Consider the following 23,893-nt stretch of genomic DNA (forward strand, 5'->3'; position numbering starts at 1 on the left):
TTAAATGGATGTAAAGATAGAATATAAAGCCCAGATGATATTAAGAATAACTCATTTGAATCTAATGCTCTTTTTTTCAAATAATTCTCTTAAAATTTCATAGCTGACCCAGTGAGTGAGCAGGATATGCTTCATACTACTGAAACTGGGAGATAGAGCAATTTGCCGAAGGTGCTATGCTATTCAACTATTTAGTGGCCAGACTAGTACTTGGATTGCGTTCAAGTTTGAATTTGGTTTCTGGACTGAAGTTCTCCTCCTCTGAACTAGCACCAATTCTTTTATATCTTTTCGACTGAAAATAATTAAGAAACAGCAAAAAAGATTAATGAAGTGATTCAATATGAAATCATTGCCTTCTTCTCTTTTAAATAGCAGAATATTAGAGCAATAACATGAATAGTAGTAGTAGATCAGAGTACTTAACCCCTTGAATTTGGAAAACAAGGAAGAAAGCCTTTGGGGAAATGTTCTCTTGGCTGATGTTTAGAAAGACAAGTAGGCCTTTCTTTTTGTTTAAAATTCAAAACTCTTAGTGTAAAGATGAACACTAAAGAAATTCGGAAGCATGTGGTTGGCCTGAGTTCTGAAAACCAGGATATGGGGTGTGGTTTCCCATTTTTCCGAGATGAAAAACCCACTGTGAATTTTGGCAGCAATATTTTATTGTAATAAGATCAATTCACAGCTTATTCAGGCTTACTTTGAATGAGAATTGAGTTTGACTAAAGAAAATCATGTCCTTCCAAATGAAAATGAAAATCAGCAGATGTACAAAGTGAACCTCAGCATTAATCTTGGACTTGTCCCTCCCTGCATGCATCCTTCCAGTCACAGTGAGAGTGATGGGGGACGGAGGCGGGGGACAGAGGAGCACTGCATACAAATTTAAAAAAAAAAAAAACACTACAGACATATTTTGGGATTTGAAGGAACAACTGATGGAGAAAAACATTGCCCTTCTACTTAGAAATGTGCAAAGAAAATATTCGTCTTTTTAAAGTCATTTTACCCTTAACTGAATATTGCATCATTTTAAAAACTGAGAAATCTTTGAATTTAACACGAGTTTTCTCTCCCTCCCTTGTTCTCTAACTGAATGCTGTCTATTATTTTAATCATGTTAATCTACTACTTAGTGTAAAATGCGGCTCTGTGGCTGCCTGGGAACAAAAGTGCTTTCTGTTCTTCCTTCCTCAGTGAACTGAGCTCCACATCATGCATGGTCTTGCAAACAGTTAGGGGTTTAGTCTGAGCTGATCAATACATTCAGAACCCTTTATTTAGTGAGATCGATACAGCGTAATGAAGTCTGTGCTCCAATTCCCTTCTAAGCATCACTGCTGGGGTAGGAAGGTGTCTGTTTTTCTGTTCTAAAGCAAAATCAAAATTATGTTTGAGGTTTTTTTTTTATTACCCTGGAGAGAGTAACACATTTGGTCCCCCTCCAAACAAATTCACTCTTGAGTTCATCCAAAGATATTTCCTTTATAATAATGAAGAACCAGTGAACCAAAATAATTTTAATTCAAGAAAGAAAAAAATGAGTGTTAGCAAAATACTACTTCAGTTAATATCTATGACTTAATCCCTTAAGATGAATGCCACTAAATGGTTTTGAATAAAATTCTTCCTTTTATAAAACTATGCCCACAAGTTAGCACCATGCTTATGAAAAAAGGGTATTGATAATCATATAAAGGTTTTTTGATATAAAACCTTTAATTAATTCCTATGTTGCCCATTGGAGAATTTCTATTCTCTAGTTTTTATTTTAGTAAGTGCTGTGAGGGAATAAATTAAAAGGTATTAAATGTTTATACTCTTAGTATTAAAAATGAAATGCATTCTAGTCTGCCATAAGAGTTGTGTTTATGAAAGTTTGGAGAAATTAACTTATAAGCTTATCAATCTAAGACAACTTATTTCTCTATTGTATAATTAGAAATCTCAGCCCTAATTTTTCTTCAACCATCTTTTATATGATTGAAAGCTGGTAGAGTTCTAGACTTGGAAGGAATTTTGCAGATTACCAAACCCCTCTTCCCTACCATAGAGTCCAAAAATTAATAAAATAAATTTTAAAAAATGCAGCTTAGCTTAGTTTATGTTGACTTTGCTAATAGGTAAAATGAGATGGTTGTAGTATTCTCCACATCAAGAGCTGGTGCAGTGATGAGTACCACAGCAAACAAGTACACAAGCAAACAAACAAAAAAAACAAACTCTTCCTCGAGAAAAGATGGCACCTTTGAATATCTAGAGTGGAGTACAGATACTAAAGTGCAAATGTGAACAGAAATATTTTTTCTATGCATTTTTCATCAAGTAATGGAGACATTTGATGCAAATACAGTCACAGTATTAGGAGATCCTTGAAACAGGGACTGATTCCCTCAGAGGTGGAGGTTGGGAAGGGTTTCCAGGAGACATGACATAGGAATTAAGCCTTAAACATAAATTAAATGAAACTGGGAATTTTCTGCTTGGCATCTGTTGAGTGTGGGTCCCAGGAAGAAAAGGGGGTATAAGATCTTTAAGGCTGAACTATAAGTGATTCAGAAGTTCTGGTACCGCTATCTGACATAAGGAAGCACCAAGTTCAAGTGCAAAGAGTGAGACACAAATTTGGAGTTCGTTTTCCAGCACCTTCGCTACTTGCTCCCCATAATATGCCCTTGCCATTTCTACTGTCTCTGTACATTCTGGTTCCCATCTCTTAATTCTCATACTCTGGCCTTTCCATTCTGCCCTGCTAACTTCTCTGCTTGAGATTTTTACAAGACCTAGTCAGACTTTGTGCTCAGCTCATGTGGGGTAGTTGCTTACATGCCACCAGGTCAACTTTTGATTTAAAATATTACTAATGTGCCAGTTGTGGTGGTGCATGCCTGTAATCTCAGTGGCCTGGGAGGCTGAGGCAGGAGGATTACGAATTGAAAGCGAGCTTCATTAATTATTGAGGCTCTAAGCAACTCAAAGAGACCCTGTCTCAAAATAAAATATAAAAAAGGTCAGGTGCTGGGGATGTGGCTCAATGCTTAAGCACCCCTGAATTCAATCCCTGAAATCAGGATTAAAAAAAAAATCTCACTAATGTGAGTGTTGATTTTGTTTTATGGGACTAGAGTGACCTTATGTTTCTTGGCAACCCTGATCCCTAGCACTCAGTCAATACTCTGTAGATTTCTGTTGGATGAATGAAAGAGGATAATGAACATAAATTGTTGGAAAGAAAAGCAAGGGGACACTTACAACAATTAGGCTTGGGCCTAGAGATGGAGTAGAAGTTTGAGAATCTTTTGCAATAGAGATGGTGTAGTGAAGCCAGAATATAGAGACGTGGAAGGAATGCTGAGGACTGGATTGTGGGACACAAATGTGGAGCTGAGGAAGCTCAGGGGAGGAGTTGGTAAACACAAACTAAGGACAAGGAAAATTTCAAGAATTAAAGGATGACCAAGGAATTAGAATACTGCAATGAGGCCAAGGAAAATGAGACATAATGAAAAGGTTGCATCTGGTGAAGGGCAGCCTTCAAGGCCCTTGGTGAACAGTTGAAGGAAAGTGGTTAAGATGAAAATATGAGTTTCTTTATGAAAACATTCACATGTTTTCACATGCCATTTGTAATGATAAGTTGGACCATTTCGTTTATTTAGGTGTTTTCTGTTGACCCTTTGCCCCTGTGTAACCAGAAGGCTAAGGATTTCTTGTGGTTGTTTTTAGTTGATCGGAATACACTTTGTTGTTGGGTAAAGTGTATTCTAAGTACTGGGTTCTTATGTGAAACTTTACAGAATAACATTAGTGTTTTGCTGTGGTTTCCATGGATTTCTCTATTTGTTCTTGACTTGGAGCAAGCCTGTTAATGCTAAGCGATCACAGTTCCCGTGGGTAGAATCAGTTTACATAAGTAAAAGCTTATACCTGTAGCCAGTGGAGCTCTGTCTTCAGAAGGCTGAAACCTTTGCCAGAGAGTTTAATTTTCAAATCGGGAAATCGCTTTCAAAGGAAATTAAAACAATAGCAAAACGGTGACTTAATAGCAAGGGAAATATCTTTGTCTAGGGTGACCCCTGTGTGTTTTGTCTGAGTATTTCTGCAAAACTGTTCTTTTGCTCTTAGGTGTACGATGTAAGATAGATGGAGTTGGTGAAGTACCATAGGCTTCTGACTTAGGCATAAATTGTACCTTCTTTGTATGTCTCTCTCTTTTGTATTACTGCTCATATGTCGTCTTTATTATCACCATGTCATATTTCCTAAATACACAGGCTGTTCAGCCAAGTTGAATCAGTGGGTGAAATATTGATTTGGGTCATACATAAGCATGTATTTGTTTTGTAACTATGATATTGTTACAGCAAATTTTTGGAAGAAAGCTAAGTACTTCTATTTCTATGTAGATATTTATACATAGAATACATATGTACATGTGTTATCTACTTCTACTATTGAATATTCTATACTTGCTTTTTCTTTTTCAAACTCTCAACTCATCAAAATTTTAAACAACCAATCCAGGGGAATGCCCTGGAGAGAGAGAGGATTTAAGAAATACCTTGGGGGTTACTGTCATGACACATCATCTGAAAATGACCAGGACCCAGGCACACATGTATATTTATGCTGCACATGTGTGATTCTTGCTCATGTCTATTTGTGTATAATTCTGATCACGATCTGGCCAAAGTACATGGGAATAATTTTTTTAAGTAGTTATTGTTCAGTTGGTTTGTGATTAAAGTAGGATCTAGATTTGACCGTGTGGAACAAGAAATGGAAAAACCAAGTTCAACAAGGAAGTTTTATTCCGCTTACATGTAGCCATTAGGAGGTCAGCCTTCCAAAGATCAGATAATGAATTTGTTACATAAAATCACCCAGAGATCCAGGTTTCTTTGTTGTTTGTTTGCCTTCTAGAGCATTGCCCTCATTTGCACAATCCATCATGGCCAACAATGAAGTTCATAGTCAGTCCAAGCTACCAAAGAGAGTTCCTTCTTTTTATTTATTTATTTTTTTGAGAGAGTGAGAGAGGAGAGAGAGAGAGAGACAGAGAGAGGGAGAGAGAGAGAGAGAGAGAGAGAGAGAGAATTTTTAATATTTATTTTTTAGTTCTCGGCGGACACAACATCTTTGTTGGTATGTGGTGCAGAGGATTGAACCCGGGTCGCACGCATGCCAGGCGAGCGCGCTACCGCTTGAGCCACATCCCCAGCCCCGAGTTCCTTCTTTTTAAAGCATAACCTGAAAGTTACACATATCACTTGTTCTTTTGTTCCACTGGCTATGCATGATGGAGGTAGGGAAATGCATTTTTTATTCTGAGTGACATTATGTCCAGCCAGAATTCCTCTTACTATATGGAATACGGCAAGTATGAATATTGGGTTACACTTTTTGCCCTAGAGCACAATAGAGTTGGTACATGTATATAGCAGACATGTCATTGTCAGTATTTACGTTTTTATTGATCATTTTGTAGAATGTGCACTCAATGTTACTCGATATTGTGGCATTATTGAGTGCTTTACAAATTATGCATACAAAATCTCCTTTATTTTGGAAAACCAATGATTTCAGATTCTAGAACTTGAATAGTTGAGGAATCTGATGTGTGGTACAAGGCACTTGACTGCTGATGAAGATCCATTTGTTTTCTAGCAGGGTAGGATGGTCTGTTTCTGATTGTTTCTTGAATATTGTCTTGATTCATTAATTATTTCAACTCTGCCATGCTCTGCATGGAGTAAAACACAGACAGTAGCATTAAGGCTTTTATAGTTATATGTACTACATCCCTGTGCAGAACAGGCCTCGATGACAGTGTCTGTACCTGGTCAAAATCACAGGGAAAACTGATGAAAAGACTTGTCTACTCCTTCACTCAGATTCTGATTAGTGCCATAAAACCAACTTAGGACTTGTTGCTATTGTGGGAAAATTTTTCTTTTCTAAGATTCAAGTTCTTTATGTTCCCTGAATTTTATTTTTTTAGTTTAGAATTTGCTAGTGGTTTATGACTTCACCACTAGTGTGGTCAGTTGAACATGTCAGAAAGTAAAGGGAAACAACTTGATTTGTGTCTGTTTTTTGGGTTTTTTTTCCCACCGCACCCCAGGATTTGGAAAGTTTTTTTAAACAGTAAAAAAAAAAAAATAGCTAGTAATTATATGTATGTTCTTTTTCATTAAACAATTCAGAATTAAAATTTTTCCATTTAATCAGACTATAACATACGGATTATTAGATTGTTATCTTAAGAAATAAATGCCTGGTTTTTATACAAAACTAATGGAATTCATCAGTAATCATTAAGGTATTCTGGCTAAGCTCCTTGCTACTCATCCTAAAGGGAACACACACACACACACACACACACACACACACACACACACACTAAACTAGGGGTAGGGGAAGCAAACATTAATTAAACGTTAAATGTGTTGTAAAACCACAGCAACAAAAAGCCCTTGGTTCACCTCATTTGATCTTGCTTGTTTTTTGTCACTCTTCAATGAGAATTTCAGAATTTGTCTTTCTTTAACAGTTTTCTTTTGAAATCAGTTGATTATTTTCTTTGATTATCCAATTACATTAGAACAATGAAGATCGATATTGATGTCACTAAAAGCCATCCATAATAGAAGGTGGAGCACTTTGCCTGGCTGTGTCTGCACGGTACATTTGGGACAGAATCAACATTTGTTCCTAATTCCGTTTTTCCTGTAGCATTTCTATCCCTTCATTTCTTACTCTCCTTTTGGTCTCAATCTACTCTCTGTCCTTGAACCTAGATGTATGTGAAATTAAGTACCATATAGACACCTTTGGAAAAATTCTATTTTATGGTATCGTTAGAATCATATGGTATGGGGAACTCCAGAGGGAAACAGAACCAGAAAGTATATTTGTTGTCAACTGGGCTGGAAGGTAGAGAATATTTAAATATAGATGGATATTTCATATCATTGTTATTTGCTTTTATTTTTAATAGATTAAATCAGATGAAACTCTTAGATTCTGAGAGATGAAAGCTCTTAATTTCCCCCCCCAGGAGTGTGCATGCTGGACGATGGTAACCTACTGTACTAGGAAGAATAATAAGATAGGATTCAGGAAACTTGGGGTTTATGAGCTCAACTACTCTTTTTAGTCTAACCTTACCATGGTGTGTAACATCTCTGGGTCTCTCTTTCCTCATCTGTAAAATGTAGGGCTTGCTCTACATGATTACTAAGATTCCTCTTAGGTCTGTTGGTGCTCATTTACTTACTGGTCACTTTCATGAAATAAAACAAAAGCTTGGTATTTTAAAAAGTCCATGTTCTCAATGCAGGGTTTATACACACATCTGTGTAATTCATATGACATTAATCCTGCGTTACCTTCTTCATAGTTTATCCTCTTCATGAATACGTTTTGTGACGTAGTGACTTTCAGCTCTGGCTCTTAAATTATAGCTGGGAACCTCTTTTTACCATATACTAGGAGAATTAAAAAAAAAATTCAGAACTAGCTCACATGCAAAGCTTTCCTTGTGATCTCACTGTGGGCAGCCCCACTAGTTGAATATCCTCAACCAGTGCAGGGCCAGGTGGCCAGCCTAGGAGGTACGGCTGTGTCCTGCTGATTGTGAACATTTGTCACAGCCCTATATTTTTTCACTTAGCTATATTCTCCTTGGATCACATGTCTGCTCATATGGATTACTTTACTTAATTTGAGGTTGGTGTTTCTAGTCTCCAGTAATCCGATTTAGAGTAATTTGGTTTTTACCAGTAGGTGAATGGATTGCTCTTTGTGTGCCATGGCTTGCCATTTTGGAAGTTGCAATCAATTTTAATTTGAAGGGAATATGAAATATCAGGATAAAAAATGAGTATGATAAGCAAGCCTCTTCTCAACCTTCAAAAGTTAGAAGATTTATTTCAAATATGTTGTGATTTGTGAGGGAGGGAGAGTGCAAACCAGATTGCAGGCAGATTTGTGGGAGATGAGGCTGCTTAATGAACCCTACCCCGCCTACAAAATTTGAGTAATCTCGTTTTTAAAAAGATTAAATACTGATTCTTCTCCCTTCATTCCTAAGACAGGTACTTATTACATAAAACAAGCAGCTGTTACTTTAGAGTATACCAGTGTTAACTCCTTCAGGTAACCTAGTTGCCTTTAGCAATCCTAGTTCAGTTCACCAAGTCAAAAGTGCCTGCATTAAGACCTGGAGTGCTCAAACATCATTGTGTCACACTGATTCTGTGCTCAGGATCAAAGACAAACAAGGAAATGGCAGTTATTGATTGGTTTTATATAAAAACCTTGAATGTCAATGACCTCTGGTATCCTCTGGTTTATTCTGGCCTTCTGGGAGCTGTTTCAAAAATAGACACGTACATGGCCATTCAATCTCCACTTAAAAATCTTACAGTTATAAGTAACTGATTTCCTACTGAAAGAGTTATTTCCTTGAGAAGCGCTGCTCTGTGCTTAGCTATAATCCATGTAGCTTGACGAAAAGTGGTCCATAAAAGGGCATTCAAAATAATAAAGTTTGATCATAAATTGTGCTAAGGCATTCAGAAAAATTTAAAACACCATTGAAATATGGCATCTGTTATTATTCTTACTATTAATAGGTACTCTGGTTTCTAAGTTATCCAGTCCAAAATAATTTTTTTGGATTATTCAGCCCTGTCTTTATTATTACTTAGTGGTCTCCCTGCTAACAAATTGTCATTTTTAGCCTAGCCATGTCAAGCCAGGTGAATATTAAAAACAAGAAAAATTTTAAACAAATATCTAATTAAGGCATCAATTGGTGTTTCTCAACTTCAGCACTATTGACATTTTTAAACAGGTAATTATTTAACATGTGAGGCTTGTCTTGTGCATTTTGGGTGTTTAGCAACACCCCTGACCTCTGTCCATTAGGTGCTCCAGTTTTGACAACCAAAAATATCTCCATTATTTACTAAATGTTACATAGAGGGCAAAATCACCCCTGTTGAGAACCACTGCATTAAAAAACAAATAATGATTACCAATGTTTAACACCAAAAATGATAGATAGGATATCGTGGCAAAGTTAGGCTGACCTAATAAAAATGCATTATTAAAATTTTATGAGATTTATTGACTTGTTTTCTTGATACATGTTGGCATATCTAGACCAGATAGTACAAGGTAAAGCAGATTTCAGCTCCCTGCCTTGTTCTGTTAAAAAAGAAGAAGAAGTAGTTGTAAAAATTCTAATTTATGTAGGATACTTGTATAAATGGAGGTGATAATTTTAGCATCAGTTCCTGACTCTGGAATATTCTGGGTGCATTTGAAAGCTGGTCTGTGATTAATCGGTTGCGGTGGTTCTGGTGTGATTCTCTTGAGGTCTGCAGACATCTCCTTGCTTACCCTCAGGATTGTGCAGCTGAGGGCCCTTGTATCAGGAATTTTTCTGAGAAAGATACCAGGAATCAGTGGGAACTTTGTCACCAGCCAGGAGACAACAGCTGCCCTGGCCTGTATTGACCATCCCTTAGGAGGTCACTAGTTGGATTCTTCTTCCAAGTCACTGATGGGGCATTGAAACGGTCAGTCCTAGAGGAGCATGGTGATTCATGCTGGGGACATTCCAGCATCTTCTTCCTGTTTGAAGGGTCTGATGAACAAGGCAAAAATTAAAAGGATATGACTCAGGGCCCCTTCCCACAGGCATTTCTCATGTAATAATTGCTGTGGCACCTTGTGGGTAGGGGAATCTTTGTCAGAAATGTCTCCCATAAAAATCCTTCAGCCATAACTTCCTCCCCAGGAGCCAACAGTGTGAGTGACTCTAGGTCTTTCCAGGGTATCACTTAGATCACTGAGGTACCATTGAGCTGAATCCCCAGATAATGTCGACTCAGACTACCGACACCAAATCCAGATAATGTCGACTCAGAGGTGTAGCTTGATATGTGAGTCGTTATGAAAAACCATCTTTGACAGCTCTATGGCATAGAATTTAAAGAATAACATAATGTAAATCAATCTAAAGCCCATCTTATTGTTCTTCAGTCATCAGGTCATTTTGGGAATAAAGTCAAGTTAAAGTTTTAGTAACCCAGACATGAAATATCCAATTGAACATGTTCTTATTGAATATGTTTCTGTATCAATTATATGAGGACCAATGGAAAAATATTTGTAGTGTGTGTATAGAGGCTTGGAACAAACTGAAAATGTTTAGGGACCCAGTGCTTTTGCCTCACCTAACATCTCACATGAAGAGGGTGCCATTACTGAACACTGTGACATTTAATTTCTTTACAAATAACTGTTCTTGTTGTAGTTTTCTTTCTTTCTCTTTTTCCAGGTACTGTCATTATTCCTTAGTATTTTTTAAAATATTTTTTTAGTTGTTAATGGACTTTTATTTATTTATTTATATGTGGTGCTGAGAATCAAACCCAGGGCCTCCCATGTGCTAGGCCAGTGCTCTAAAACTGAGCCACAACCCCAGCCCTTCTTCAGTGTTTTTAAAAGTTAAAATGTATATCTTCATTCAGCTTTCTTGGAGTTTATTTAAATTACTCATTCTTTTGTGGAGGAGTTGTCACTAAAAGCTTAAAGGAATATATAACAGAGATATTACAATTCCCTGTTCTTTTTTCCAGAGGTAATTTTATGTTTTTTTTTTTTTAAATTCATGCTTATTTTATACAGTTTTTCAAAGAGAAGGACTCTGTACAGATCCCTACAGTAGAACTGTGATAGTCTCATCAGCTCTGAAGTTCTATCTGATGTCTGAGTCTAAATTATTTTATTTCATTTATGTGTAATCCAACTTTCCCTTCTCAGGCCATGGGGAATTTTTGATCACCTTTGATGAACATAATCTTTCCTTTTTTTTTTCATTTCCTTGGCTAACCACAGTATTTTGATGCATCTGAATTCTGGATAATTAACTATGTAGATGTTTAAATGTTCTGTCCAATAGGGTATCCAGCAGCTACATGTGACTATGGATCATTTGCAGTGTGGCTAATTCCAGATTTTGAAGACCAAGTACCATGAAATAAATTGTTTCCTTTTAGATTTTGATTACCTTGAAATGATACTATTTTGGATATGTTGAGTTAAATAAAATATGCCATTAAAATCAGTTTCACTTACATCTTTTACCTTTTTAGTCTGATTTCTTGAATATTTGAAATTACACATGCAGCTCACCTAATATTGCCACCGGGCGACTTTGCTCTGTTTCCCATATAGTTTCTTTGCACCTTAGCACCCACATTCAGTATTGAAGACCTGTTTCAGTTTAATTGAAAGAATACTTGCTATCATCATTTTCTGTGTATGCTTCTCACTACTGTACCTTTCTTAAATTTTAGCAAAAACAAACAAACAAACAAAAAAAAAAACCCTTTTAATGTTTTTATTGTTTTTGTTCCACAAATTTCATCTCTTGTTGTGATTGCCTTTCTTCCTTGAGAGAATTAGTGCATGCTCTTTCACTGGCCCTGGGCCTTGTTTGCTTGCCAGCCTGTGCAGATAAGGGGCTTTGAGTATGGGCTTTGATCTGCATGTTTGAGTTTATAAATCATTTACTTTGTGGGCAGGGGTCCTCAGTAAATTTTTTTGCTTTTCCTTTTCTTTTAAAATAAAGCTTGAGTTACCAATTAAAATGTATTTATAAGAGGCTACAATTTTTTATTTCTTGGGAGTTAACAATTATTGGATTTTCATAGATGACCAGAAGAATGCTATGATGTGGTTTCTAGAAACGATTTTTTTTTAAAACTAGCTTGTTAATTTTTTAAAACGTGATTGAAGTTTTAAGTGAAATTCACAGCCCTTTGTTGAATCCATCACCTTCATGCCTCCTTCAAAGGAATTTGGAATCCTGGCCTCTTGGCTAGCCATTTGGTACCATCTCAGCTGGAGCAGTCAGAATCCCTTTCTGCTTATTAAGATCACAATGTGGAATTCCACAGGCTGAGAGGCCACTCACCCATTTTGGGATGGTGAATGCAGAAAGTCAGAGGTTTTATTTTGGCTCAGGGAGTTTGTCTGTGACCGTGGAGCTGAAATATGAAACAAACCAGCTCTGGAGCCATAGAGTCTTGCATTTATAGTGGGAGTGATTAGATAAGTGGTCTGCTGGTGACATGGACATGATTCATTCTCTATCTACTGAGGACTGAACTTTCCAAATACTTTCAGTACACTGATAGTACATTTCTTAAATGCTAAATATATCTAACTGTTAACAGCTAATTGTCTGTCGGGCTCATTGTCTGTTACCCTTTAAGGCTAAGGTCAAACCGTCCTTCCAGTTTTGTAGATATAAGTATACAAATTAGTGGCAGAGGAAAGCAAAGAAAATCTATTTTTAAAACAGTGTACACTTTTAAATCTTGGGTACCTTAAAAAGTTGAAAGTAATCATCTCAACTACTGTTAAACTGCTTGCTATTCTTGTTGTTTAGTTTTCGGCTTTGGAACAGTAACATACAACTTTACATCTGGGGAGAAAATACCTTATAGATCATCTGCTCCATGCACTTAATCTTAACAGGTTGCGATTTTGTTTAAGGAAGTTGTGTGACTTTCAAGTCTCTGAAGCTAACACACTGATAGCATGAGTTAACCCGTGTTTGAATCTCTTATGGTTTTCCTTCTGTCAGAGTTTGTTTCTCCACTCAAAAAGATTCAGGATGAACAAAACATCCAAGAACTAACTACTTTTAATTGCAGAGAAACAACACCTGTCTCCCTGATCCCTAGTTGGCTTTCATTTATAAAATGATAGGTCTTAGATGATTTCTAAGATTCTTTTTTTGTTCACACAAATTATAGCATGAAGTCTTTCCTTTAAAAAAAGAAAAAAAACAACTGCGGGCAGTGTTATTACCTCAAATACATATGTTTTCAATCTCTTATAAAGGCACTTCAATTTTAAGGTTATGTTAAGGGACATTTAAAAAATCCAGATGAAATTCCCACTGCTTGGAGGTGGGGACACATGTGCGCGCACGCACACACACACACACACACACACACACACACACACACCTGCAACATGGGCTCTGAGATCTTTCCATATAGGTCAACACACAGGCTCTAGGAGGGAGGCTGAGGTGGAGGCTAAGGCCAACTTATCAAGGTTTTGAGCTTTGATAATAAAAGTCCTGCTCTGTTCTTTTCTTCCCTGGCAGCGTGTGTCTTGCTGTTTCCAAGGCCTGTAAGTAGGCCAGAGAGCCACTGCAGGTCGGCCTTGGAAGATGATAAGAAGTCTGTCCCTTGCAACAGTAAGCAAGAAGGCTCCCCTTCTGTGACTTTGCACTGGCCAGTCGCTGGGTGGGCGTGTTCCCTCTTTTTTTTTTTTTTTTTTACCCTTTTGCATTTCTCTCCTGTGCTAACCTCATTTAGCTTGATTTACCCTAAGTCCTGCTTGGAAAGAGGGGGACATGGTGAAGAGAACCCACGATTTAGAGAATGGCAAATTGGGTTTCTAGAGCAGCTTGGTCCTGTTCTGCTGGAGACCCTTGGCCAAGTCTTGCCACCTCTCTCTGTCCTCAAATGCAGCCCTTGTAGGCCTGGGTACTTTTCTCCTTTGAACTTTCATTGCAGTCAATAACATATTTGCTTTAGAACAAAGTTATTCTTTCTTTCATGCTCTTTCCCTTCCTTCTCTTCATGGCAGAAAGGTGTGCTTACTCTACTTCCTCTAGAGCATGTATATTCCTTTGCCAACTCCTGATCACGATCCTTGTTGCTTAGGTGCATCAACCCACTAGTTTGCAGTACGAAATTTATTATTTTAGACTTGAGGGACAAAGGCCAAAGCTTTTGTGACGGGAGAATACCCTGGTGACTGTTGCTGTGAGCATTTGGCCTTGGTCAGCTGACTCTTTTCTTGCTTCTGTCCTTATTGTTCCCCTTTTCCTAAGTTTGATTCCGATTGACTTCCTGGCAGAAGTGGCTGCAGAAATTTCTCCCTGTTCCTGGCCCTAACTCAGCATCTCACAAAGGGGCCAGGTTAATTCTTAAGAAATAATTTATGCAGTCAAAGAATGTGGTTTACAGAGAGTCCCATGTAGGGAAACACTGTTTTGTGATGTTAGTTTTTGGCTTCAACTAAAACAAAGAAGAATTAATCCACAGGACAGTGCTTAACAGGGGAGGTAAGAGCAGAGGTCCCTGTGTGTGATTAGTACAGTGCCAGGGTATTTTCATTTCGGTTGCTAACATGGGCAGCACCAAGTTCTTCATTCAGAAAGGGAATAAACCCCTAAGTGTGTCAGGTTATTGCCTCTTATCTCAAGAAAGGACACCATATGGCCCTGTATTTGTATGCTCTTGCCATGACAATTCCTTCTGTCAAAAATGATTTTCTCCAGAAGTATGGTATGTAAATTCTTGGCTGATCATTCCAAAAAGGAAGGGAATAGCATTTGTTAACCAGCATTTTTGAAAATACTATTTTGGCATATGAAAGAGGAAGTAACAACCCTTGGAAGTGTTGACACTATTTATGTGCTTTTAGTTATAATAAGGATACATGATTTTATAAACAGTAAGAAAAGCTTTCTTCTTCATCTTCAGATTATCTGGATATGTCTCTTTTTTTGTTGTTTGTTTTTGTTTTTAAGTTTCATATTCTTGAGTAGCCTAGGAAAGCATCAAAGAGCTTTTGACATCGGTTATTTGTGAAATCACCTTGAAGCAAATAATTGGTTCTGGCTTGAATGATACTGAAATTTGCAAAAATAAATCATTCTTCAGTTCTTGAAAATAACAGTCCAAAGTGTTGTATAAAGTATGGTTGTCCCATATGTAGCTCCTCATATTGTCTGTTCATTTATTATTATAATACCTAAAAAGAGATGTGGCCAAAGAATTCAGCTTTGAGTTTTCCATATGTTTAATGATGATCTTCCTCCTGAAATCCTTCCTGAACTGTGCAAGAAGGAGGAAATCATCAGTTTACTTCTAAATGTGTGGGGATATAGAAATCCACCAACTTACAGTAGGACCAACTTAAAGTAGGATGATGACATTTCTTTTTTGTTTGTTAATTGTATGTAAATTAGTAAAGTGCTTTTTCTTTCATAAGAGTATTGGATTCTTTTTTAAAAGAGAAAAGTTACCTAGGTCACCGGCTAGTCTACCTATTTATTTATTTTGTAGCAACAGGTATCTTGTTTCTATGGAAAATGTCATTAATTTGTATTGGGCACGTAAAAATGAATTTTTTTTCTGCTCCTTATTAGCTTCAGTAGCATGAGTTTGTAGGTACAGTAGTTATATCATTAGCTGTCTAGTTATTCTGGCCATGGTTCATAATCTGGTTTAATAAGATTAATCATAATGCTTTTAGTACTGGAGAAGGTGCTATTGTTCTGTCAAAGTGTTATTTAATGGCTGATGTGAACAAAGCCCATTGAGGTATGACTGGACACAACTTTTCATTATTCTGCCTATCTTGACTGGCCAGGTAAATGGAATTCTACAGAATAGGGGGATAGAAAAGGGAAGTGTATTTATTTGTTTAGATATTACTCCTTATAGGTCAGGTTGAGAAAACTTAGGAAAAGCTGCTTTGTTCTGACTTCTTGTTGTTTGTTTGCTTGTTAAAAAAGGACTTCAAGAGTTTTTGCAAAGAGAAGTTCACATGGACAGAGAATGGCTAGTTAAAACTCTCAGGTAGGTCATCTGATAAATGCAAAATATAGTGTCATAGAAAAAAACTAGAATTTTTAATTTTGTCATTAAAATTTGCATATATTATTGGGCAGGCACATATTGCACACATGTGCTTTGAAGACTTAGAATAAACTTGATTTTCTGAAATTCCTCTTTGGATGGCTTCTGTATTTGACTGTTAGAGGGACATGAATGTGTCTTTGAGCAGCTGTTTGATTAAAAACTGAGCCCCAGTCTGTCAGGGTGAGTTAGATTTGGCCAGGACCCAAGTGTATGTGATTGCATTTCATCTACTTCCTATCTTAACAGATGGATCTGTTTCTTTGACTATTCCTAGTCTGTCCTTTAGCAATACCTAGATATACCAATGTCTGTAGAGTACATTGATCAAAAAGGAGTTAATGATGCTTTTCTGAGGAATGTTATGTTTCCCATAGCACTTTTTAAATTTATGGATCAAATAAGCAACTGAGAGTTTTCAGCACTTTTTCAGATCTTTGGAAGTTGTCTCCAAAGCCTGATCCAAAGAAAATGAGGCCATTTATCTTTCCAGGGGTTTCCATGCCCTCTCAACACCTATGTGTTAATGGGATAAGTAAGAGTGGTTTTCACTCCTTGAAACCTGCAGGCTATCAAATGGAGGGGAAAAAAAGTGGAAAGGTTACTGCTTCCTATGTCTACCAGGTTTTATTATGGAAACTGTTCAGCCAGATAATTGGGTTTAATTTGTTACAGAGGGGGAGATTTGTATTGTAAACAAGAAAGTTCTTTGAAGATAAATCTTGTCCATAGTTGTTAGAATAATGTTAGAGGAAGCTTGAACTTTTTTTTTTTTTTAATTTTTTAATGGCCTGGAGTCAGAATCAGAAGGGCCTTTTCCTTTTCTTTCTTTCTTTTACAACCCTCTCCCTTTTTCTTTTTTCTTTTCTTTTTTTCTTTCTTTTTTCTTTATTTGCTAGAGCACAAGGTGTTAGTGAGGGCTAGATAGTGGTGCTAAGGTGTTAATTAATAGTTTTCACAGCTTCTTTCCTTCCTTCCTTCCTTTTTTTTTTGCACACTAATTAAAATACACAAAAACCTTTAACTCCTTCCCCCAAAGGAAAACTTATTCTTTTGACGTCTTCATTTTTTTGACTTTGCGCACCCTCTCCTGCTATCCTCTTTATCAAAGACTTCTTTATAAACTAAGAAGAGCCCTTAATATGTTTATTTGCAACTCTTAAACTATTTGGGAAATGAATCGTACTTGTAAAGTCAAGATTTGTTTTAATATGTATCAGTATGATAGCATGCATATTATGACACACCTATTAAGTCATTTATTCAGTTCTCCTCATGTGTTTCCCACATTGGACTCTTTATGGTTTAGTTCTTTGTCATTTTCAGTGACTAGCTAATATGTTTCTAGAGTCTTTTATATCATATCACCAATGGGACAGTTTCCATTTTGAATATTCACATCATCTCATACTCTGCACCATCAGAGCAAAGATCCAGATTTTAAACACAATATCTATAGGTGTTAGATGTGAGATATTGTAAGTCTAGATTCGCTTTTTAACTTTAGGTGCTTTGCTTTAGAAAATATGTTATTCTTTTATAAAGGAAATATTTCTTTACATTTATTTATTTATTTATTTACTTTTTCATTTACATTTCAAAAGTCCCTGAAATGATGAGCTTTTGATTTTGTGGTGTGGGGTGAGCTAGAATTTTTCTAAAACATTTCTATGATAAATGTACTAGAGTAGTACATTTTAGTTTGGCCTGCTTTAAATTGTCAAACTTGTAGAGTTTTTCAGCTTTGTTATTATCATTATTCATTTTCTCACAGAATATTTGTCATGGGATTGGTTAATAGATAACCAGTTTGGATGTGTACATGTGTTGAATGCTGGATTTAGTTTCCCCCTTGCACATAATTTTTACCTTTTTTTTTTTTTTTTGCTTATGTCCAGAGTAATGTTAACTCAACATTTGTGTAACTAGAAAAAGTATCTCACATTATCTTTGACATAAATTATACTGAATTAGAGATGCTTAACCAAAATTACAAATTATTTTAAAAGCTTGAATTGATTTTTAAGTGCTGATACATATTTATCATTATGTGATAAAAGAGTTTTCACTAACAGTTATAAAGTCAGAAGCAACAGGCCACTAGAAGAGGCAGATGCCCTAAAACTTAGAAACAGACAAGTAGCTCATTTTGTGGGCTTCCTCACTGATGATCAATTACCTGTTAGAGAACTTTATTTATTCTTTCATACCTAGAAGTTTGTGACTCTAGGTGGTGATTTTCCTTTTCTAATGAATATGTAAGGTCAAACCATCCCACCGGGAGAGAAACAAAACTAAGTAAGATGATGCTCAAAACATAAGATATTATACTTTCCTATCCCATATTTGCTAATGGTGATTGACTACTGGCAGGAAATTAAAATTTTTAATAATCTCATATTCACAATTTCAGGATAGAGAACTTATGAATAAACTATAGGAGTAAAGTCATATCATGAGAGGATATGAATGCATTCTCTTCATTTCCCATTAATTATAACTTCTATTTTGGGTGTTTTATAGTGAATTCTCAACTAACTAATCAACATGGTAGAATGGTATTTCCTGGCTAATTAAGTCATGTAGGGTTAACCAGAAACCTATTTTATTTTCTTATAAAGATTATTAAACATCTGTATGAAGCATATTAGAATACTTTAGCTATTATGACAACTTAATGAATGGAATTATATTTTTAATTAAGGGACTGTGCATTAATTTGGGTGAATATTTTTCTGAATTTAAAATTTTCATTTTGAGGTTCTGTGATAGGCCGTAGCCTGGAAGTTAGGAGAGAATGAAAAATGACTGATAAAAATTTGTTTTATTGTCATTTTGAGCATTTTCTCTGAATTTGGAATAAAAGAAATAATATTTAATTTGTATATAGTTAATGGATTCTGCTTAATTTAGGCTATATTTCTTTTTATGAAAAGCTTATTTTGAAAATGATAGCAGGAATTTGGAAGTATTCCAGAACTCTAACATTCATACTTAATAATTTGCTTCATTCAGATTTATTTTGATTGGCATGTGATGCCTATGTTGTGTTCTAAAAAATCTGAAATCACAACATCTTGATAGAGTCTGCTCTATTTTTGAATTGTTTTAAATAGTAACTTTAAAATTTGCATTAATTGAAAGGTATCTTGTCATAACATTTGCTTTGTGTCATGAAAGGTTATCTATATTTGGAAGTAACATTTTGGTAAAAGGAAGATTATGGAATATTTATGAACTTTCTCTCTCAGAGACTCACAGAACAGGATGGAACTTTAGAGCTTTTCAACCACAACCTTCTCAATTTGCAGCTGAAGGAAATGTATTGCAGAAAGATCAAATGACATGCCCAAGGACACATAGCTGAAAGTAGTGTGAGAGGAATTCTAACTCAAGACCCCTAGATATAGGTCAAGTCTTTTTAACCATGAAACCATTTATTCAACAAAACATGATATTTCTAAAAAATCCTGGTATAAAGCTAGAAGGTAGTGAATTTTATTTTAAATATACTTCATTAATATTTTATCACATGTATATACATATGTATAGGCTCAGATACATTTGCATCTCTGTATATGTTTAGCTTGTCAAATGCTTCTATCTTTTCACCTGTTAAAATATGTTTGATTCTATTGGTAAATTAATCATGAGTGTGAATATAATTATATGAGGATAATTTTACTTATTCTTCTGATCCAATTTTAGGAGTATTGTACCTTAATAACAATTCCATAAGATAATGAATAGTGAAAAGAATTCTGTGTACAACAATTAAATTAAAAATTAAAATGAGAACGCTTAACAATTTTTAAAATAATTAATTAAAGATTGTCTATGATTCTAATTTCAAGTAACGAATTTTTCTAATATAGAAAAAAACACATGTGCACTTTGAATTTATTTTGATTTAGTTAATTCTTTAGAAACAATGGCTCTGCAGAACCACTTAATGAATATACGTGGTAAAGGTTTTTATGGTTCCTATTTGGTAGTGAAACAACAGAAACTTTTGATAACATTGTTTATGGTATTTCTTCATTATAAGTCCATTTTTTATTAACAAAAATCAATATTATAACCAAGTAGAATTAATACTGATTGTGTTCCTGGACAAGCAGACAGGAAAAAGTCACAGCCAGCTGGCATCAAGAAGTGCTGCAAGAGCTTAATGCCCCTGTCCACAGCTGGTGGAAGTTGCCAGAAAAAGTGCTGCTCCAAATTTTCCTTGGCTATTGGTGTTCATAGGGTGCAGCCTGATTTTGAATTTTAGAGCCTCTAATTTTTTAAACTACATTTAAAAAATCTTGTTGATTTCTTCTTCTTCTTCTTTTTTAACATATAAGTGTTTATTGTGCTTATCAGTTAGGTTTAAGACTCTTATATTATTTCATTTCTGACTGTTAACTGAATACCTGCCTACTGTGAAAATCTACTATTCAGTCAGTAACTAGTGGAAAACAGGGTGATTTTTCATAGGCAAATACCATTTTTGATTATTAGTATCAGCTCTGATATATACATACATACATATGTGTGTGTGTGTGTGTGTGTGTGTGTGTGTGTAGAGAGAGAGAGAGAGAGAGAGAGAAAGAGAGACAGAGAGAGAGAGAGAGAGAGAGAGAGAGAACTTTACCTGATTTCAGATTTATACCCTAAATTTTTTATGATCTGAGAACCAGGTTCAGTTGCAATGTTGAGGATTCTTGGATATGTACTATTGCTCACTCTGTATTAGAAGCTATTTTCATGCTTTGTTTCTTTTTAATTTCCATTTCATTTTCTCAAATAATTTTGAGCCATTCCCATACCCTTTGCCACCACTCCCACAAATAAGCCAAACAAATAAGGCTTACTCCAAAGCATAAGATAAGTTTGGGGATTTTCTATATTGAATTTACATTAAGTGCCTAAACTCTTGACTTTAAAACACAAGGGAATAATTTGCATATTCATTAAAAAATAAATAATCTTCTTTGCAATTGCTCTTTCCAAAGGTACCAACTCCTCTTTCTCACAGTTGGATACTCAGTATGGAAATGGGCCTTGTGTCCTGCATTCCAGTCAAAATCTTGACTTTTGGGCAGGATAGAAAATACCAGAAAGTGAGGATATTGGTCTGTGTTACCACCCCTCTGTTTCCAGATGTTTTTAAAAAAGAAAGAAAAAAAACTTTAATAAATAACTCTGCAGAGATGCATCATAATACTCCCCCCCGCCAAACAGTGTTTGAAATTTTCATTTCTTAATTCTTTAGGTATTTTGCAGCAAATCAATTCCAAACACTTGGAATTTTTTTCTCCACTTAATTAAATTTTTTTTTAGAAATCCCCCCCAATTAAAATTAATCCCTGTTTCCATGATTTATGACATATAGAGTCATTTTCTCTAAAGAGGGGAACTGCTCTCTTTTTTAATGGTAAAACCAGGACACAGGCAAATTCCATAATAGAAAAGTTTCCTACTCCTGATCAAGGTGAGTGGGTGTGAAATGTGCCCATTTATTTATGGAAATCAGAACAGGTTTCCTTCCCTCTTGAGCAACTTGAGAAACAGGAAGAGACACAGGTAAAAATGGAGGGGGCAGAGAAAAACTGAAACAGGTGGACAAGTGGCTAATTTTGGCTCCAGAAGGATTTTCATTATGGCAAAAGTAGGACTTCTTATAATGCAGAGTATTTATTTTTCTTTCTTATATTAGAATCTTTAGGTAACATAATCAAGTAAATTAGAAACCCTTTTTTTTCATGCTTAGGGGAGATTTTTGTAAATCTATTATGTGCTTCAAGCTATACAATTTCATTTTCTGAAAAAAAAGTTTATTTTGTACATCAATCAAGTCTTCGTCTTTAAAAAACCCTGGATCCTCAAGAACCATTATTTCAGTCAAACATAGCATTTTACTCAGAGTAAATTGCACATGGGTATTAAATAAAGCTTGGTGAGATTAAATTCCCAAATGTGTTATGGTGTATTTGTTTATAAATCACAGGTGTGGTTACAGCCGAGTCTCCAGGTGGCTTTTGGAGAAATATAATTTAATAGGGTGCTGTTAAAGAAATGCATCCAGGTGCAGATGACTTTGAAAGGCAGGAAAATTCACCAGTAACTTCATTATGGTACATGGAAATTAAGTTGTGTTTAATCAGGAGAGTCATATAAATAGCAACAGGGGTCATAGGACACTGCTGGTCGGTGGGGAGAGGTGGGTAGAGGATATGTTTGTAGTTTAAAACTGGAACATCCAAAAGCTCTGGAATACCCTTGAACAATAGTTAGAATGTATAAGCAGGAAGCAAACTGCTAAGTTATTGTAGACACAAAGTAACTGGAAAGTTATTTAGACTATTGACATCAAGTTTGATCATTCCTAGTAGCTGTATGAGAGGATAACTCTTTGTTTTATGTTCACAAATCATCGTGTACTCTATGGTTGGTTTTAAACTGGAATGTTCTAGAATACATGTGTTGAGCAAATATGAAATATGACAAGAAATAAGATTCTGATGCTTGTTGATAAGTTTTACAAAATTTCACTTTTTAAAAGTATATGTCTGAGTGGATTCTAGTCAATCCCTCTTTATGGGGTTAGTCTTGCCTGCATTCAGACCTCACTCCGTGGGACAAAAAAAGTTTGAGCTAGCGAGTTAGTGCTCTTGTTTGGATATGGTTTGAGTGTGTCCCCCAAGGGTTCACAGGCTGGAAGCGTGGTCCCCAGTGTGGCAGTGTGAGAAGTGGTAGAATCTTGAAGAAGTGAGGCTTAGCTGGAATTGGTTAGGCACTGCTCTTGGAAGGGACTAATGCTGGTCTCACAAAGTGAGTGAATTCTCCCAAGAGCAGATGGTTAAAGTGTGAATCCACTCCACGTGCTTGCCCCTTCTGTATGAAGATAGTTCCCTTTCCACTTCACCACACTGTGACCCAGCCAAGGAAACCCTCACTAAAGGCTGATGATGAGGCTCTCTAATCTTGTACCTTCAGCTTATAAAACTGTGAAGTAGACTTCCTTTCTTCACAAATTCCTCAGGTATTTTCTGTTATAGAAACAGAAAATGAACGAATACACGTGTGCTCTATAAATATTATAGTGCTGTGTTCTGTAGTGTCCTCTAGTTCTGTGGTCTATCTTTTTAAATTTAGAGTAGTAACTGAAGATTCTAATAGTTGTAATTTTTAAAATTTCAAATAAAAACTTTTTAGATTTTGCCAAAATTTTTAAAAACTTTGGGCCCAATATGTTTATGCGAACAACATTATATCATCTCGTGAAAACTCTGATAGGGTACTGAAGACCACAGCTAAGTTGTTCTATATACCAGATTTAAGAAACTAGGCCCTTGTGACTTTTGTGTATACTGATAGGTTAGCATAGTATATTAATCCAGATCTTCCAGAAAAACAAAATATTTTATATAAATATCAATATCCATCTATTATCTATCATCTATATATGTCTGTTAAGGATTTATTGTAAGGAGTGGCTCATGTGATTATGGAATCTGCCAAGTATCAAGACCTGAAGGTAAGTCGGCAAGCTGAAGACTCAAAAGAGCTGATAGTGAAGTTGTAGTCCGAAGGCTAGCAGTCTCAAGACCCAGGAGGAACTGGTGCTCTTCAAGAGTTCAAGTCTGAAGGCGGGAAAAAGCTGATGTCCCTGGCCAAAGTCATCTAACGGAGGACTCTCTCTTGCTCAGAGAGGCCTTTTGTACTTCTCAGACCTTCCGCTGACTAGGGGAGGTTCGCCCACACTGGGGAGGCCAATCTGCTTTATTAAGTCTACTGACTTCAATGTGAGTCTCATCGGAATCCACTCTCATAGAAATACTAGGTTTGACCTAGTGCCTGGACATTACATGGCCCAGTCAAGTTGACACTTAAATTAACTACCATGTGTAGCAGCGTCTGTCCAGTGCCCAGGACAGTGCATTACAAAGATCAGTGGTCAATAAATATTTAAATGGATGGATGAATGGATGGATGGATGGATAAATAAATGTTCAACACAAAAGCTAAATGTAGATCTACAAATACATCTGATTTTGCTAATTAAAAATCCAAAATTTCACATGTATTTGAAATGTAGTATTAGTTGATGTTTTTATTTATTTAACACCTGGGCCATGCTGAAGGTTATACCT

At 35.9% G+C, this 23,893-nt stretch overlaps 1 protein-coding gene across 1 annotated transcript in view; it reads left to right on the forward strand.

Annotated features, from left to right (window-relative positions):
* Cdh2 (cadherin 2) overlaps positions 1 to 23,893 on the forward strand; it is a 207,993-nt gene that overhangs the window by 50,284 nt on the left and 133,816 nt on the right. The window lies entirely within an intron of this gene.

This window comes from Urocitellus parryii, chromosome 13, assembly GCF_045843805.1.
Source record: "Urocitellus parryii isolate mUroPar1 chromosome 13, mUroPar1.hap1, whole genome shotgun sequence".
Classification (NCBI taxonomy): Eukaryota; Metazoa; Chordata; class Mammalia; order Rodentia; family Sciuridae; genus Urocitellus; species Urocitellus parryii.